Below are 20,290 nucleotides of genomic sequence, written 5' to 3'. Positions count from 1 at the left end.
TGTCCTTATAGATGAAGAACAGTGCTCTTTGGAGGAGGAGGGTTGATTGTGTTTGTATTAGGGAAATAAAAAGGTGTGACTTGCCAGAGAGCCAAAAGTATCTATTATTTCTCTTTAGAGCGTTTAATGTTATTTTTACAGTGATTTCATAGAGAGTAATAATTAGACTTCAAGATGCCACTTTTGAAAGACAAATCACAGGCATTTCCTCAAAGAAGAATTAGTTCTGTTTGTAACACTCTTTTCACTGCAGTATTTGTTCTCAAAAATATTTTGGCTAAGAGACTTAGTGCCTTCCATAACTTTTTTTTAAGCTATGTTATAAAATGTGTTCTTTCTGTTTAAAATTACTGTAATTATTAATCGCAGTGGATGAAAGTTTTGATCATTGACTTCAGGTTGCTGTAGCACCTAGAGGATCAAATCATCTGTGTAGATGATTTAAGATGCTGCTGTTGTAACTGGATACTGCTGAAGTGCCACATTAAACATGAGCAGTGTGGCACAGCGTTGTGAATCTCACCAGGCGAGGCAGCTGGGTAGCCCTTTCCTGCAGTGTTGTCTGCATTTGAGGGAGCATGGTTTGACGAACAGCAGCCACTGTGGGGGAACCCTGTAATGGGACAAAACGTCTCTTCACCAGCTGCTTCCTTACATGGTCAGAGCTTTAAGGATCATAAATGGTTCCTCGGTGATTACTATTATTTTTTAAATATTAGTCTACAAAAGCAGTTGTCTTAACAAATGTTACTTCCTTTTCATCTGTGGATAAAGCATGTCAAGGGTTTTCTGAAAAACAGCAGCTGAAAAGTGGTTCTGTGCACATGAATGCATAGTAGGTTGTTACATGGCATTTTACATATCCATCTTAAAATTATAAGCACTAATTTAGCTTTATGAGATCACTGACACTGGTAAATGTGCCCTTTTCACAGAAGATAATTGAAGATTAATTGTGAAATAGGCCCTTTAGTCAGGAAGGGAGATGAGGGGGTTAATTGATGCAGAAACATAAAGAAGAAAGGCATAACTTTAGGAGCATAGACACCAAATTAAAAACTGATTATGAAGTCCTGCAATTTAGTCCCAGTAATATAAACCTTCATGTTTATTGCTAAGTCAATCTGCAATATATGGAGAGAAAAAAATGTTTGTTTACCTTACTTATGGCTAAATTTAAATGTTAAAATACTGGGGGGGGTGTGTGTGTGTGTGTCAAGTCTCATGTTTCATGGGCCTTTCTTGACATTAATATTAAAATATGTAAACAGAATGCATAAAAGGTGAATAAAAATCTGAAGCTTGTAAAAAGGTTTAGCCGCATACCAGTTAGTCAAACTGATTCTGTAGTCAGACAGGAAAAGACCCCAAAATCATAAATGTAAATATTGCATGGTTAGTAAATTGTAGAGCACAAGTAATCATCTCTGTTACAAAAAAAAAAAAAAAAAAAAAGCATGTTTATTCAGTGTATCGTCACTTTCTTAAGCATATGTGAAAATGTCATCTTTTTTCATGGGATCTGTCTTGGTTGTTGTCAGACTCAAAACTGAATTTTCATCTTTTGTATCTAATGTTTCTGCAAAGTTATTCTAGATGAGTATCTTACACCACGAATTCTCAAATCTGTGATCTTGCATCCCATCTTCCATTTTCAGACTCCAGTCAATCTTACTTTACTTACAAAATCTCAGCTTTACTTCCCTGGAATACTGTGTGCAGTTTGGCATGTCTGTATCAAAGATGATCAGTTGAGAGTGGAACAAATGCAGACAAAGACTCCTAAGGTCACCAGAGGAACAGAAGACATGAAACTGACTAGAAAAGCTTGTTTGGTCTAAACATGTTTAAACTTGCATGTAAAGACAGGCAGAAATAGAGTACTGGGAAAGACTTTTAAGCTGAATATGAATACTGGTGAGGAACTATGAATTTATTTTGGTGAGGTTTCCAGGCTGTTCCCAGCCTGTCTCCTTGTCTCCTCCTTCCCGTACCACTGTTGTGCAGCTAGTGTTTATGTGAGTATGTAGAGAACCACATCAGGAAGCTCATTTGAGCACGGAATCCTGTCCACTTACTCCTCCCAACCTGGATCAGCATCCTGATTGAATTTGCTGTGTTGGCACAACAAATTTAGTAGTGAAAATCCAACTGCTGAAAAAGGTGCTGGATGGTCTTACACAAGTGATACCCTGGGTTCTTCCAGTCCTTGAGATATGAGGCACCAGAATTAAGGTCCGTGATTTAATTCCATCTTGAAGTGATGCAGGTCTTCACTCAGAAATGGTAGCTGTGCTGCTCCAAATGTAAACTTTTTTAGCTATTAAATTTGCCAATCTACATGCTTATGATTATTGGTATTTTTTTTTAAGCAAAGTCACTAATTTTTACCATGTGTAGTGTGGTTAAAGTTAGTGTCTCATAAATGTATGGAAATTAAACTTTTGAATTGCATCCACACTAGGGGGCTGTGTTGCTTTAACAATGTCTGTTTCAGAGAGCTGTATACTAAGAGCAGAACACAGTCTGTATAAACAAGATGTAAGCACTACTTTTCCCTGCATAAAAAACGGGATGGGAGCAGAATTGTAAAGGGGAATGACTTGCAATTTAGAAAAATATAAGGTAGGAGCAAGGAAATTTTGTTATATATATCCTTAGATGAAATGTTGAAGGATGAAGTGATGCTCTCATCGTCTTGAGATGGGTGGAAAGGCTGAGACCAGTACCCTGGTTACTTCAGTCCTAACGTGGCACTTCAGACCTAGGATGCATAACATAGTTTGCTGGAATTGGGCACTAGTAGGTTGCTCTTCATTAAGATTTAGCAACCATATAATTTTCTTCTCCATAAAGGGGAATTTCTATACACTGCATATGCCAGTGCTTTTGCTTTAGTGTCCTATTTCTTTGGCTGCACCAGTTTCTGTAACACTACAGGTTGTAGGAGTGCTTTGTTAAAAAATCGCTTTTTAGGAAGCTGTCTGCTCTATATCCCAAGCAAAATTAAGATTAATTGTTTGATATCTTCTCACTTGGTTTCCAGGCCTCATCAAGACATTGACATAGAGGTACACTGAAACTCGAGTGGATGCAGTATTGGAAAATTAACTGAAGAGACCTCCTGCTGTTGTGAAGGCAGGTAATGTCTTTTCTATCTTCAATTTCTACTAATCCTTTTAAATACTCAGTGGATCTAAGCAACTCTATTAATGGATTGCCTTCTTGTTGAACTGTGTAAAAAAGAGTATTTTAAAGAAATGGGTTACTTGTGGAATTTATCTTTGTACTAAAATGCCATAGAGCTATTAATATTGTTCCCAGGAAGTTAAAATAGGTAGCATCTACTACAGTAGGGCCCTATTTAGACAATCTTAAATTCCCTTTAAATTCCTGAGCTTATTCTTTCATATTGTGCGGGCACCTCTGAAGAGCTAGTACCCACTAATAGAAAGAGTTAGGTATCAGGATTTAGGCAGAACTTAGGCCATTCAAATATGTCCCTTCTTGCCAAATATTGGTGTCATGTCGCATAATACTAGAGCTTCATCAGTTGTTTCACTAACTAATCTGTATGTTCTTTTCAAAAATACAATAGTTATATCTGCTTTGCAGGAGACCCCATTGTGACAGTTTCTGTGCTTTCATTATTTTAAGAGTATGCCTCTATACGGTCTTGGCATGATGGTGTTTATCATCAGTAAATTACTCATTTGGTGAAATAAACTGATGCAGGAATTGGTAGATCATGATTTTACTAAATCTCCAGTTGGTAAATCTTGGACCTGCATTTTCAAGAATAATGAGGCTCTGCAAGCATCTATGTCTGTTTGCAGGCTAGGGTCATTCCAGTCTGGTGAATCCTGTTCCTTGTACTTTTGCTACATTGGGAAGCTTTATTAAAAACATTGGCTGCCTGAGAACTGAGAAATGAAGTTTACTAAGATTTTTATTGTCTCATGAAAAGTATGACATGTCAAAGATGTAAATGACTGAAATGCTTTTTAGTGGACCAGTTTTTGAAAATACATTACATCATTGCCGCAGCCCTAAATTAACACTGCAATTTGTAGTGGGAAGCCAAGCCATGAACAACAGAGGGGGAAAACAGGAAGCTACTGAGCCCCTATACCTCCACTTGCAGAAAAAGGTAATGTTGCCTGTATTGTTCACTAAATATCAACAGGCCAAAGGAAATGAACTTAACTGAAGTGAGAGCTGTAGTCAGTGAAGAATGACAGCTCCTAAAGCTGTTGGGGTATAATACATGCTTATCATTGAAAACTGGAATCAGGGTCAGGAGTCAGCAGGCAGTGTTTGACACAGCTGGCATGTAAACCTGGTTAGAATTGCAATTCAGACTATCCCTTTAATGCTGGAAAAGGGTCTTGGGTAGAGCAACTTTAATTTATTGTTACTTTAGCAATTATATGTATTAAGCAAGTCTCCAAATGCCAAATTTTCTGTGGACCCGTAGATTTTATATTTATATTATTTATTTTATGATTTATAGTTATAGTTATTTACATTTATATGGAAGGCTTTCCACGTTAATTGTCCTGTTAAGCATAGAACAGTGGCTTCTATTATGACAAGCAAAAATTCTGTTATCTACCCCCATCATGTTTTAAGCAAAGAACATGGACGCAGGAGGAAAGGCAGTACTGAAATGTATGTAAGTTTTTTTGTACATCTGTGATTATATTGTGAGATGGCATGTACATTTACTACTAAACCTATAAATGACATACATGCCTGTATATAAAAATCAGGAGTTTTCATTCCTTATTCCTTTGTATGCAAAAGGCAGACAATGTTTGCTGTTTGCAGCTCCCTGTATTTTCATTGATAAAATGTTGTAATCAACACTTTGTCTCACTACATTTCATTTTTTTATGTGTATCTCAGTGGGGAACTCTAAACTGTACTTTTATAATGTCCTCTCTCTCTGCTAACTTTTATCTTTAGCTGCTGAAGAAGATTAATAATCCCCATACCTTGGCCGCAGAAGTTTAATAAACAAAGCTTAATTAAAACAAGAGAGGCACAATAAACCCAAAGGGTTCTGCTTTAGCACTGAAGATTCATGTAATTTTTCTTGTTTGTTGTGTGTTTTTAAAAATTGGGGTGGGGGAGGGCTGGAAGAGAACTTCAGGTTTTTATATTTAATTGAACTAGCAGCATGTGCTGATAAGTAATAAATAACAGCGACACAGACTGACTAAATAAATTGGTTTCCTCAAGCAATGATTCATTTGCTGTCTTTCATTGCCATCAGGTTAAGAGACAGCTCCTTTTGTCAGCCTACAGGAGAAATATTTGATAGTGTAACAACCTCCTTTCCATTCCAGCCACAGCAGCCTTTTAAATGCATTGAATTAATATAAGTAAAAATGCAGCAATTAAACAAAACTTGGGCTGCTCATTGACTTACAAAAAAAATCCCTGCAAAATCAGTTATCAAGAAAGCATCTTGCAGTGATTCAATGCGCTTTGCAGGAAGGAAACATTGCTGATGGGCAAGGTTCTTGTACTTTTGCAGCAGAATTGTTGGTATTGAACCATGGATAAAGTCCCTGATCTTAGTAGGCTTCTGCTAAGCACTCATCATTCAAGGATAGGATAAATACAGACCAAGTTCTTGCAGAAATTCTTTGCTGTCAGACCTATACCCACTTATGAAACAGATTGGTCAGTTCTCTTAAGTGTGCACCGTATGGAATATTTTTAGTAGCTTAATGTATTATGTGGTTTTATTAACCTTACGTGGGGTCATTGCTACAGAGACTGGAAAACAAGAAACGAAACAGAAAAACTGAATATCAGCTTTTCTGACCTTCCCATTGCATAGTCCAACAGCAGGATGATAGAGTAGCCTTGGAGGGATTCTGCCAGAGTGAAATTTTTGGGGCTACTGTAACTTGCACATATAATTCAGACTGAAGAAGTCACTGCATTTGTTGTGCTGATACTCTGCTCATTTCTTTAACTGGATTCCTTTCAGGATTTGGGGTCTCAAGAGCCTAGCTTGTCAAAAGACCATTTTTCATCACAGATAATTGGGGCAGCTGGGAGAATATGCTTATGGAGGAGATGGTGGCAGTTCAAGAGTTGCTCATACAGCAGGCTTCTTGTTGCTTGGCTTTGTTAGGAACCTTACCATGACCATCTGCACTGATACTGCATGGCATCTGCAACAGCTCAGCCTCTGGCCTGCTAGGTATCCATGCAGCAGTTAGGAAACAGGAAACATTGATGAAGAGGAGGGAGTTAAAATGTACTAGGCTTTTTATATATAATGAATCTTGCCACTTGGCTGCTTAAGTGTTATGAAAGGCATTTTCAATGTCTGGAAGGCATCCTCAAACATTTTCACACTAGAATCCATGCCTACTAGGAATTAATTTTTTTGGATCAGCTCTACAGTTTCCTTTGTCAGAGCTCTTTTCTCCACTCACCATACTAACACACCCTAATGTAACTAAAGCAATGTCCAACATAGGCTATAATGCAAAGAGAAGCATTTGCTAGTTACTTTCTATGTCTTTTAAAAGAGTGAATCTGATTTGATCAGGAAGTACACTCCTGATCACACCGAAAACTCACTGTTTATAATATATTCTTAATGCCACTATGGTATTAGGACCGGTGTTGACTGTAGCTTCTGCTTCTAGCTCAGCACTAGACCTGCATGCAGTGTTGAAATTCCTCATTAGTTACGCCATTTCTCCCAAATGCCTGTGCTTTATACCTACATATATTGTTACTGCATTTACAGCTATTTATTGCTCTCTTCTGTGGTGTTTGTACTACTTAGAAATAAATATTAACCATGTACAGGCTGTTATCTGTCTCTGTCATTTATCTAACCTTCTGATTCACCTTTCCATCCACTTGTCATGGAACTGTAAAGTGCGGTTCTGCCTTGCACAGCATTGGTTTAAGTCCAGGACACAATAAAGGACTGCTCTGCTTATGCATCTGGAGTTGGGTGTGCTGCTGTTACACCTTGACAAAAAACGTAAATTGTACTCCTGTAATGCTACTGACCAGTGGCAATACAAGTGGCATAACACCTTCTCAACGCAGAAAGATGGCTCCTGCCCCATATGAATTTCCTTCTTGTTATGCACTGCAAAGTTATAGACCCAAGGCCCGATTTGCTGATGATTTGTGTTTTTATTAACCCTGCAGAGCTATCACAAGAAAGCCATAATGAATGAATTAGTACAAGTCTCTCTTTTTTTCAGTATCTTCCATATGTCAGCTTATAGTTGTCACCTGTGCAACTCCATACTTTTGTTTCCTTTGGGCTTAGGTTTCTTTCCCTCCATAGGCTTTCATCCTACACTTTAGTTTTGCATCTTCTCAGTCAACAGCTAATATGCATGTTTCATTTTTTTTGGTCAGAAAAACCTCTTATCCTGTGTTGATCCTTTTTGAAAAAGAGATGTTATTCAGTGCTCAAATTCTCAGAATAAAAGGCCCAAATGGCAACTATAATTAAGCCTACCTACATTCTGTTGAGACTAGTGGATTTCCACAAATTAAAGAATTACATTTATTTTAAAAAATGTCTGTGTTTCTTCATTCTGAGAATTTCTTTGGCTCAGTCACTGGACCCTGTTATGCCTTCTGCTGGCAGACTGAAGAGCCCTCTGTTACCAGGTTTGTGCTTCTGAAGTGGTACTTAAGGACAGTGATCAACACTTCCACTAACCTGCTTCTAATGAGGTAAAGAGATTGAGATCCTTAAAATATTCCTCTGCACTGCACCTTTTCCAGTTACTTAATTCATCCTTAATTAGGTCTTCCAGGAATCCTCTCCAGCATTCTGATGTCCTCCTTGGATCATTCTAAGAGATACTTCAGGACATCAGGGAGTGTAGTGTAGTGTCCACTTCAACCCCCTGCCCAGAGCAGGCTCAGCCACGGGGTCAGACCAGGCTGCTCAGGGCTCCATCCCGTAGGAAAACCCTCCAAGGGGGGAGACGGCACCACCTCCCTGGGGCCGGCCCCACTCCCCAGCTGTCCTCGTGGGGGAAGAGCTTCCCCTTGTCTCCAGCCTCTCGGGCTCTGCCTAGCTGGCTGCCCACCGGGACCCAGGACCTTCTCCCCAGAGCTGCCCCAGGCCCCACCGGCATGGCTGCCAGGCCTCGGCCTGCCCGGGGCAGGGCTGCGCAGTGCTCCCGCCCCGAGCGCGGGGGGGGGTCCTGTCGGCCCCTTCCTCCTGCTGATCCCAGTCTTTCTGGGAGGGACATCAGGACTAGAAAGATGATTTTATTGTCGTTAGCACTCATGTCGGCTAAAGGGTACATCTCCTTTCTCCGCTCCTTGGTAATTTCTTGGTTTTACTACTCGGACATCTCCTCCTGGAGCAGTGACCAACATTCTGAATTACAGCTGTGCTGGATGTGGGATCCCCAGTATTTTTTAATCAGCTTTTTGGTCTTACTTTTGGGTGCCCATGGTGCTCACTCTACATAATTTGAGCCTCTTCATTTAGAATGAATGAGAATCTTAATGAACTGCCCTGTAGAGCAGGGCAATCCTATGATCTCCTTTACTGAGGTGGGCAACTGAGGCATAGCGATTTGAAGTTGAGTCCACAAAGCTATGCAGGCATTGTCATGCTATTAGAGTGACTACCTTTTTTAGCTGCTGCTCTGAGTTAGTCTTAAGGTTCCCATCTTACTCTATTTTCCCAACAAAATGGGCATCAGGCATCCCTTTCACTGTTCCTTGTGTGATCTCTTGCTCTGGTCTCAGTCTAGTTTATGGTAGTAAAGGTACCTCTTTCATATCTATGGGAGGAAACTGGCATTCTCTTATGGGCAAACTCTGATAATTTATAAAACTTCTTAGTTGAGCCTGTTAATTTTGGTCCTGCAGACTTACCTCCAAGGCTAGAGCTGTTGTGCTGTTACAGTAAATACTAATGAGGTTTTTAGAAAGACAGAACTTGTGCACCTTCACAGGGTGGTTGTCTCTACACTCATGTTCAAATTAGTTTTTACTTTTCCTGCACCTGGTTATCATGCCTCCTTGCTTCTCTCTCTCTGGTTTTAGGTTGTGGCTTAGTCTCCCTGTGAAGGTTTCTGTTTGCAGTGTTTTGCTCTCTTGCACCACCCTATATCCCTTCCCAGATAACTAGAAACTTCTCTTTTGTCTTTAAAAATACAGCCAGTTCTTGGGGTAATCCTGAGGCTTATATGGAGGAAAACAACTACAAATAGCATCCTTACCTGCCAGATGCTTTTCCTGACCCTGTCCCTTTCACATCCTTTCTCTCTTCCTTCTCTGCTTGTGAAGCACAGCCTAGTTTTAATGAGCCCAATCTTTCCTTCAGTTAATGAGAACAGAAAGGATTTGTGTTGTTCACAGCCAACAAGTGTTTTATTGGCAGCAACTAGAGGTTGTTAACATACTTTTTGGTCTGTAGGGAAAAAAGTATTGAACAAGTGCCTTATATATATTATGAAAAGAAAGAGGGAGGATATATTATTTTATACAGAGAATTGGTTGGTTTTGTGACCTAGGTTATTACATCCAATGAAGTTGGTAATCTGATTTCTTGGTGTTTTAATATCATATTGTCCTTAAAAAAACCTGGCAAAATCCAATATGCATCTACCTTTTGAAAAATATACTTTCACAAGTTCTTAGGGCAATAGAGCTTTTCTCAAAATTGAGTATAGAAAGTTTTTCTGCAGTGGGTATCTGACTTGACAGTGTTCAGAACATGTTTCAGTACCCAGATGATGCAAAGATCCTATCTAAGAGAAAAGCTGATCAGGAAGTGCATAAGTAATGAATAACATTAAAAATCTCTTCGTTATTGAAGGGTCTACATTACTATTAGTAAAGAATGGAAAAGTGAGGGAGAATGTTTACAGCAGCTCGGCACACTTCTTTTTGAAGAACTGCATGCTCCACATTAGAGTCTTTGCATTATGTCACCTCACTGCAGCATGTCCTCTTATTCCATGTGAGACCAAATATTTCCAAATGACTAGCCTATCATTCTCCATCCTGTATGTATAACATGCCTTTAAAGATTATTAAATAAAAATAAAAGAATTGCCTGAACAGTGTTGTGCCTGTTTATACCATATGATACTCTAATTCAATATTTTCTTTTAATTTGTTTTATTTTTGTTAATGAAAATATGTATTTTGCTAACACTGTTAATGAATGCACTGCTGACAGATACAATTTGCAGGGGCCATCTGCAAAGAATGAGGAACAGCTCTCTAAATAGTTTATTAGACTGCCTAAATTTGTATGCTAGTCATACTGCAAGATTTAATTGAGGAGTGATTTCTTTTGTCAAGTTTTAGGCCTGCTGTTATTGCAGGACTGCAAATTTTTCTGACTCAGAAATGCAGCAAAAGTGTTGGCTTGTGAATGTTTTACCATGTATAATAGGCAGTTTCCATGTTAATAACGAGAAGTAAAAGCAACCCTGCTATTACTTCTGTGTGTGCATATATGCACAGCATGTATGTACGTACATAAATAAGAAGCCTCTCTTTCTTTTTTTTGCCAGCAGCTGGAGGCAACAAAGGCCATCCTTGGGAAAGGAATAACTGGAAAACAATGTGGGATACTGGATGGATGAGGTTTCTGTGCAGAAATTATTGGAAGAAAAATCAGAGATAAATCATGGCAAGTATTGATTAAATCAGTGGCTGTCAATGTTTTCCTCAACTAAATGTTTGCATTCCATGAAAAACCACTGCCAGTGTACATGAAGGATTCATTCAGCAAGTGTGCCTGAACTAAAGGCTTCTTGGGAAACAGGGTTCTTTTCTGAATCCCTGCCTTTTGGTCAGGGAGTCGGTGGGCGTTGTAGATTCTATGCCAAATTCTGTTTTTTCCTAGCTGCTTAATATGAGTCTCTCTATAGCTGTAGTATTGGGGTGAGAGGGCAGTATAGACAAGGCATTACAAGGGACTTGGTGGACATTTTAGTTTCTCCATTTGTAAGTGGAAAAATTCTAAGTAAGGGAAGGAATGAAGTTTGCTTATGTATTTTTGATGGGAGGACATAGGCAAAGCAGGATTTATTTATTTAGTAATAAAGTAATTTTATGCCACACAAATGCATGCCTAACTTTTTAAGAGCTAATGAAAGATTAAAATAGTGATGAAGCCTTTCTGACAAGATGATTTTTTCCCCTGAAGTAGAGACCTAGGTTAGCATAACCCTGCAGGAGAGCTCCAGGTAGCCTCTCCTTGGGCACAGTAGTGGCTGAGGCCCTTCTGTGCTCTGAAGCATCCCCCCACCTGAAAAGCCAGGCTCAGCAAATTACAGCAGGCATGTTAAACTGGTCAGTGAACTAAGGGGGTTTTGAGGTATACAAGATTTTCCCTTTTGGCAGGGTTGCTTTTAACCCAGGCACTGCTCACTGTATAGCCTTACTGAACAGTTGTGTCAGTGTAACTGAGGAGCAGCACAGGTGAAGAATAAGACACAACATCTGGGGCAGGAACTCCTTACACTGATATTTCCTCTGAGACAAAAGCCCATGACACTGTCTTCTAATATCTGCAAAGCTCTGTTAATACCTGTGTACTTCATGGAACATGTACATGCATCTGTCTTACCCGATACCAGCTTTTAATGGAGGAATTGTTAGTCCTTTTCTTGCACGTATCATTTCTGTAACATACCAAGCTGCTAAATTATGGGTACAGTTCCTTGCTCGGGTGACCTGAGTGATAAAAGTGATAAAGTCACTTTTGTGAAATCTCTAAAGTCATTGAGGTCTTTAGAAAATGGTACTCCTGGCCATGCATTAACCAGGTCAAGTCTTGATAAAATTTGCATAGCAGTCTGTTGGTATCTGGTCTGGAACTGACTGAGCTTTCTCATTAACCACAAAATGGCAGCAGTAGAAATGGAAGGAAAAACAGAAAAAGAAAAATAGGGAGAAGAGCAGGCAAGTGGCCAAGACCCACAGATGTTGAACTGCATACAGAGGTGTTATAGCCATGCTGGCAAACAATTATGAATTAACACAAATAAGAATCAACAAACTATTCTGTGCCCGTCACTGTCATTTGAGAAATGTCCAGCTTCCTCTTCCCATCTCCTTATACACCAAGAGAAATAATTGTTGAGGGTGGGGTCTGAAACCCACAGAAGTCAAATGTCTTCTTCCCACCAATAAGTCTGATGTCAGTCCACCCATGACTAGATTGACTGAGGTGGCCTCTCAGGTCTTTGCAGTGGTACATTTGCAGCACAGGAAAGCCTGCGACCCTGGGTGCACTGCTCCATGGAAATACTGCATATAAGGAGCTTTGTACTAAATGGGTCTCTTGGGAAAATGGCTTCGTTCTGCTATATCTATTGATCTGTCTTTCTAATTTCTTGAAGAGACTTGACTTTATTCTGCTTTAACTGGTGTTTGCAGCTCCTCTACATTTAGTGTGATTTGCAGCTTTCACAAACATAATATTTATCCCCTCTCAAAAACTATACAAGGGAGGCTTTAATTAAAACCAAGACTGACACAGTTCCTTTTCCCTGAATATCTGTGTGCCTCTGAAAATTTACACCACTATCTTTCAATTTTGACTCTGCCATTCAGTCTCTGCAAAAGTTCTTTTTTCCAAACAAATTTGAGTGAGTTTGAGGAAAGTTTTCATAAAAATGCTGAAAGCTGTACCAGCATCCAAATACAGCTCATCTAGTCCCATGTTCCCTTTATTCCCTAATCTTAGAAGTTGAATAACAGGAAAAAACAGTTCAGTTTGATCACATTTGATGTTTAAATCCTCTGTCTGGTGCTAAAATCAAGGAGATATGGATATGAATCTGTGCCAGTGCAACCAGTTGCTTTCTGAAAGCAAAGCAAAACCAGTGTCTCTTCTCTGAAGAACTGCTAATACAAGGAAATAAAAAGTGCTAGAAATCCCCTAGTTCAGCGCTACTGATGAGTATTTTGCACACAGAAGCCTCTATACTGTGAACTGAGACCTTGCTTTTTAACCATCAGTTCCTGAAGTTTTGGAACTGTCTGCATAATTTTTTTTCTCCATTTTTTTCCGTTGATCAGATTTATACATATGAGATGGTGATTGGCAAGACAGCTTTTTATCCTGGAGAAACAGTATGGCACTTGTTAGCTTGTCTGTCCAGGAGATTTGAAAAAGGAATGAAACTGAGCTCACCCATGATAAATCAAGATTTCCAAAATCTTGAAAGTGACATTCCTTAAAATGGTTAGAAGTATGTTTTTTAAACATGAAGTTCTTTTTATTTGCTTTCTGCTCTTTTAACCTTGGGCTGATGTCTTCAATCTTTTCTCCACAGATGGGAAGATGAAAAGCTTACTTTTGAAATATGAACACAAACCAAGAATTTCCCTCTGTCACCTGGCTCTGGGAGGAGAGTCTTTATGAACAACATATATTCATTATAAAATCACACATATTCCAGCAAGCTTAGTGTCCAGACTTGCGTATCAATGTCATTAGGCTGTTACCCTGTGGTGAAAATCATCTGGCCAGCTAAAATCAGTGAAGATTCAAGAAAGAGGTATTGAAGGCAGCGGTTTGCCCATCTGGCTCTTACCACTACTTTGAGGGCTATGTCTATCTGTTTTTTTCCTTCTCACAGTTTTCTTTGTTTCTGCTTGCTGAAGGTGCATGCTACAGAGGAGAGCATTTCTGCTGATTTTACCTCTGGATTAGTTGGGCTGCCTGTGCATTTCTACGAAATACACACTTGAGAGCTTGACACTGTACACTGTGGTCCCAGGACAATAATGTAACCTTTCCCCAGTTCAGATTTCAAGCCACCTTTACTCTTAATTCTGACACTTCACACTAATCCTTGCTTTTGTTTTGTTGCCATTACGCTTTTCCCTGCAAGCTTAAACTAACCTTCAATAGTTACAGCTCTGTCCTGGTTTCAGCTGGGATAGAGTTAACTGTCTTCCTAGTAGCTGGTACAGTGCTATGTTTTGAGTTCAGTATGCAAAGAATGTTGATAACACACTGATGTTTTCAGTTGTTGCTAAATAGTGTTTAGACTAAGTCAAGGATTTTTCAGCTTCTCATGCCCAGCTAGCAAGAAGGCTGGAGGGGCACGAGAAGTTGGGAGGGGACACAGCCAGGGCAGCTGACCCAAACTGGCCAAAGGGGTATTCCGTACCACGGAATGCCACATCTAGTATAGGAACTGCAGGGAGTGGGGGTAGGGGGATCGCTGCTCTGGGACTAACTGGGTGTCAATCAGTGGGTGGTGAGCAATTGCACTGTGCATCATTTTTATATTCCAATACTTTTATCATTACTGCTGTCACTTTATTAGTGTTGTCATTATTAGTTTCTTCTTTTTATATTCTATTAAACCGTTCTTATCTCAACCTATGAGTTTTACTTCTTTTCATGATTTTCTCCCCCATCCCACTGGGTGGGGGGGAGTGAGTGAGCGGCTGTGTGGTGCTTGCTTGCTGGCTGGGGTTAAACCACAACAAGCTCTTTCCCTCATGTTTGTTTTTTTTGTTTACTTGTTTTTCTTCTTGAACTTTCTTTTCTCTGAGCAGTTCATCCATGGCTTGGCTCTTGTGTTGACTGCCCCTTCCCATCCTTTTTTTGTTTTTTTTCCTTTGCATTCTTCTTTTGCAGAGAAGTTGGTGTCTGCTGTGTTATAATTATAGAGGTTTTCCCCATCTGCATTCTGCACACCCAGCTACCCTCCACCTCCTATGAGTGTCTATGTAATGTTACCTTGCTTTACTTAGAGTATTGTCTACTTGACCAACACCATCTCCCTCTGTATGCGTAGTCATGCTCTCTGAAATAATTTCTGTAAAGAGAGGTGTGGCAAGGTTGGTTTGTGCTGTAACCTGTTTGGGGGACTTGACATCCCTGGTGTCCTTCTGATTGTTTCAAGCAGAACTGATGGGGGCAGGGATGGTGAGGCATTAGCTATTTTATGCTCTTACTTGTTTGTTGAGCATTTACCTGCATCTGTCAAGTCAGGGCTGTTGGAGGTTGAGCAGGATCACAAGAGGTTACACTAAAACCACCAAAGGAGAGGAATAGCATCTAGAGGTGACCACATCTGGAGTGCTGTGCCCAGTCCTGGGCTCCCCAGTAAAAGAGAGGCATGGACATACTGGACCAAGTCCAGAGCAGAGCCACAAAGATGCTGAAGGGACTGGAGCATCTCTCCTATGAGGAAAGGCTGAGAGAGCTGGGACCGTTCAGCCTGGAGAAGAGAAGGCTCAGGGGGGTGACCTTATCAATGTATATAAATACCTCATGGGTAAAATAAAGAAGATGGAGCTGGACTGTCCTCAGCAGTGCCCAGTGACAGGACAGTTATGCAGTGAGCACAAGCTGAAAGACAGGAAAGTCCATTTAAACATAAGAAAACAGTGTTTTACTGTATGGGGTTTTGAGCACAGGAAAAGGTTTTCCAGGGAGGTTGTAGAATTTCCATCTCTGGAGATACCCAAAACCCAGCTGCACACTGTCCTGAGCAACCTGCTCTAAGCTCAGTAATGGAGTTGGTCTAGGTGATCTTCAGAGGTGCCTCCCGTCTCACTCTTACTGTGGTTTAGTAACATTTTTAAGCATCCTTATAGTGGGATTTGTCATGCTCTCAATTTATCACAGTGAAATCATCAAGGAATTTTGCTTGCAAGCAAAAGGGGGTTCCCAGCTTAACTTTGTTGCATCTGCATGTTGATCTCAGACAAAGTCCCTTTGTCCTGCTACCCTGATCTGCTGTTCACGTATGCTGTAAGTGATTCCTGCACATTTCTCCAGGGAATTCTGAAGTCCTGTACTCACATTAAGCCTTGTGGTGAGGAGAAGAAGAGTCCACAGAGCTTTTGCAGAAATGTGAGGGTCCCTTCTGCATCCTTTTGAAAGCAGCTAAAAAGCTTGGTTGGTTGGTGATCTTGTTTTTTATTCAGTCCCACTATTGATAATGTTCCATGTGGCAATAACTTCACCAAGAGATACTTAATGAACTTAAAAAAAGTTTTGAATATAAAGGTTATATTATCAACAAATGGTGGTTTGAAAGAACTAAATAGGATTATGAAGATTATCCTTCTTTAACAATGCCTTAAATTTTTATCTCCTTATCCCTTCCTCATTGCTTTCTCTCTCAAGACATTATGGTTTATTGTGTCTCCACTAGGTACCTTGCATATGATTTACACACTGAATGACTCTGCTTTCAGAGCAAGGTAATGATATAATATCCCCATTTATATTCAGAGCAGTCAACACTTTCTAGCTCTCTGAATAATAAAACCACCTGCATTTAATATACATGGAAAAATGGGAAGGCAAATAGCAGATATGGCACAATCAGATAAGTGTAATCAGATAAAATATCACAATATTATAGCAGATCAGCATCTGTTAATGACTTGAATTTTAAAAGACTGACAAACAGCATGGCCTAAAGCAATCAGGCATACCTCATTCAGAGCTACTTATCCCAGATTTGATTGCTCTTCTCATATGTTTCTCACAGATTAAACATTCAGGCTTTCTTATTTTAACTGTTCCTGTGCTGTGTCTCTTTAAGTGGAAAAACACTAGCTTCTTACCTTTTTCTCCCACAGGGAGAAAGCAACAACAAATCACACAGTGGAGGAAAGATCCAACTCCCCTCCAGGGCTGCAGTAAGCTGAGCCAAGCAGCCCTTCTGCAGTGTGCGTGCAGTTGCACATCAGTCTATGTCCTCTGTCTCTGCAGCTGCTGCCAGGGCTTTGGGATCTGTCCTGCCTAGTGGAGAATTAGTGGAAACTGAAAGGGTTTTTTCGTATCTGGCAACCCCTGGATGAGTGGCCTGTGGAAGACTTTATTCTTGCATCCCACTGCACTCAGTGGGACCTTCGACCCTTTGGGGCATCCTGCAGTTGCTGTAATGCAAACAATAAAAACAAAGCAACGTCACGGTAGACCTGGTGGTCTATAGAGGTGGGGCATCGCCTATCCTCTTGTTATTTCTATGTCTCTGTCAATAGCAAGTCTTAGTTGTTAATGCAGATGCTAGAGTAGCACCCAAAAATGATGTTAGGAGTATGTTCCTCTCTCCTCCCCTCTCCCTTGCCTCCTCCCTGACCTTTTTATGGTGTATTCTCCTCTCATTTGGACAAAAAATCCTTAGGACTTATGATTATCTGCAATAAAATATAGCTGCAAAGTCTTGTACAGCTTGGTTTAATGCAAGCATTGGTGGTGAGGAGCTGTTCTAATTTCTTCTTTCTGATTTGGTGTCCCAGGTGATGCTACTCCTGGAAAGCATATCCCTTGCCTCATATCTTGGGTATGGGGGGTTCATTTGCTCCTGATTACTGAGCCTGTGATTGGGCTTTGCCTGCTGCAAATGGAAACATTGCATCTCCAGAGTATATTGGGAGCTACAGGCTTGCACTTGAACTAAATGTTTTGCAAGTCAGGGTTTTTTTGTTTTTGTTTTTTTTTTCTTTTACATCACAGGACTCTGTGCTTACTGTAGCACCAGAAAACTTTTTACTATATCTAAAAACATGCAACAATAGAGCATCTGAGGTAAAAAGGGAACATCCTACAGCCATTTTTTCCCCCATTTGATCACACCTGAGATTAAATAATATCTCAGATATTTTGCATGTAACTGTGAGAGAGATTCTATGGTCAGAGGATATCAGCATGCTTTACAAATGTAAAATCTGAAAGCTAAATGGTGCCATTGGGCCCCATGTACATGGTTAATAGTAAGCTGCACCAGCCCTGGAAGAAATCATGTCCAAAGAGGGTTGTGGACCTTGGAGAGGGACCTATGGAAGATATTATCTCAGTAAAGACAAGGCACTTTTAATATCAGCACAGTTAAGTGCTTATTTTAACTCGCTAGTCCTCAATAAATAGTAACAAGTGTTACACTGAGCCATCTTTTCATGAGGAACTGTCTGGGCATCATTTTGGCTCCCATGAACAGAATCATGTGAAGTAAGAACACAGGATCCTCACCAGTAACTCTGGAACTAGAAAATTATGTTTTCCTGCCTTTGTTTCCTCTCCTCCTTTCTGGGTGTTAGGGCTGGAAAAACCAGATTTTAGAACGGCACATACAGCTTAGACCCAACGTACCTCTTCCTGTAAAATCCTGCCCCATGGTTCCCTCACCTCTTTGAGAGGCTGTCTTGTGTTCTCCGCTGCCTCCCAGAGAGTGAACAAAGGGTAAGTGAGGATGAGGCACTACCCTCTCCCTCTACTGCTGGTGTACACATACAGTATCAGCTAGAGAGGGAGGAATAAAAAACCTAAACACGTGGTCCAGACAGTTCAAGAAATTGGTACTCACAGAGCTTGGTGTATCCTATGCAAGCTCACCTCATCTATGGATAAAAAAATGCATGGAAGGCATAACCAAAATGTCACTGCAAATAAGGAGCAGAGCAAGGAAAAAACATTAAAATGTAAGTGTTGCTTCCTATCATATTTTTAAACTTTGTGAACCACAAATATAGTTATTTTTTTCTTTCTTTGTCAAATAACACAGGTTTCTTCAATCTGGAGGAGACTCAAAGTGTTCCTGCCATTATATTCACTTATATAATATATACATATTTATGAGTGTATATTCTTGTACTGCTTCATTACTGCAGGGGATCAGTGACCAAATATATTAGGCATCCACTGTGTATAAGGAAAATAGATGAGGGATAATTTGTCATGAGTTCTTTCTTCGTATTAATAACATGTGTGGCACAGAGATGAGATATGATCTGTGTTTTCTTTTGTCATCTATCCTTTAATGCTTCTGATTCCCGTTTCATTGTCCTCACATCTTTATTGGGCTCTTTTGGTTTGCAGTGTTCTGTTATAATGATTTTGTCTTTCACAGGTCAGTGCTGTTGATTGCATTACAGCTGGCCTGGACTGCAGCTGAATCAGTTTTGTGGGACCCAATATAAAGCTACTGCTCTTACTGGCCACAGCTTGTTCTTTGGTAGTATATGTTACTGCTGCTTAAAAATTGACTAAAGGATATACCAACCAGAACACTATATGTGCTTGCCAGAGGCTACCAAAATTAAGAGTGTGAAGCCCTGGTCCCAATGCAATAAGAGACAAATCTTTCACTTTTTCACTGAACACAAGACTTTATGCAAAATGTGTGTCTGTCAGTGTAATGTGGCTTGAGAAAGGTGGTCCAATGAATGTCCCAGGGATCTCATCCCCAGGGGATGAGGGGAATAACATTTTGATCTCTAACAAGTGAGAAGTTATGATTTTCACTCTATTATTTTTGTCTAAAGCATGGAAAGTGAGTCAAACTCAGTCAAACTCCAGCAGCATTTTTTCTATTTCTAAGGCATACAGGGGGAATTTCTCCTCTTTCACAAGAGTTTGTCTTTTGCCTGTCCTTTATCAGTTGAGAAAGTGAAGTATGTGTTTAGTTTTATACACAGCTTGGGGCTAGCTTTAGGTCTTGAATTAGGGTTGATTCAGAGGTCCAGCAGGACCACCCATGGAGGGAAGTCCCCCAACAGGGCAGGAATATGGGCAAAGGCTTACCAAAGGCATGGGACATGAGAGACCTTCTTGCAGCATCTGATTCAAGCTTTATTCTTCACCCAGTGTTGGATGCTTGCTGTCACTGCACAGTCAGGCAGAAATCCTGATTGAACTCCACGTGCAGTATGAATGGTTCAGCCCTTTTCAGCAGGAACCAACAAGCAATTTAAACTCAATTTCAGATCAACTTTATAAGAACCTCTAAGATATTTTCTTGCCCAAGCTAAGGCATAACAACTAGTAATCAACAGAAGGACGCTACAGCTTTTCAGATATAAATCACCAGCACTGTCTGGTTGGGCTTGGGAATACCCTTGACCACACTGCTGTCCAGCAGCTGTAAATTCATTAAATCTAACTGTCATGGCCTCAGATTGAACTATCTCAGTCTGCTGGGATTGCTGCTAGTCTAAGACCACAGGTAAAATTGCCGATTCCCTCTTTTTCTCCCGCTTTTTAGGAATTTCTTCTTCATTCACAGCAGTACCATATAGTGCTATGAATATGCATACTTCTACATGGACTGTAGTATTTATACATGTGGATTTTCTGCCTCTGTTTTCTGCTAAAAATAATGTTGAACTCTAGACTTATTTTCACAGACATGCAGACCATCCCTTGTCTGTCATAATATGGAGAGTTGTTGAGAACCTATTGGCGATCTTGTATGCAACTTGGTAGGATTTGAATGCCAGATCTCCCAAAGGTTTCTTTGAAAATCTAAGCCTAAATGCTTAAGTC

At 40.1% G+C, this 20,290-nt stretch overlaps 1 protein-coding gene across 2 annotated transcripts in view; it reads left to right on the top strand.

Moving 5' to 3' along the window:
- The window catches only part of CAAP1 (caspase activity and apoptosis inhibitor 1), a 33,225-nt gene extending 22,562 nt beyond the window's left edge, over positions 1-10,663 (top strand). The window contains exons 7-8 of one of the 2 annotated variants that reach the window (XR_007505061.1): positions 3,047-3,142; positions 10,554-10,663. The gene's annotated coding sequence lies outside the window, so the exon portion shown is untranslated. Of the gene's footprint in view, positions 1-3,046; positions 3,143-10,550 lie in introns of both variants that reach the window. The other variant, XR_007505062.1, reaches the window with a different exon arrangement.
- The last annotated feature ends 9,627 nt before the right edge of the window (positions 10,664-20,290 follow it).

Source organism: Accipiter gentilis, chromosome Z (genome assembly GCF_929443795.1).
Source record: "Accipiter gentilis chromosome Z, bAccGen1.1, whole genome shotgun sequence".
NCBI lineage: Eukaryota > Metazoa > Chordata > Aves > Accipitriformes > Accipitridae > Astur > Astur gentilis.
The sequence above is the reverse complement of the archived record's forward strand: the minus strand, read 5'-3'. Positions and strand labels throughout refer to the sequence as shown.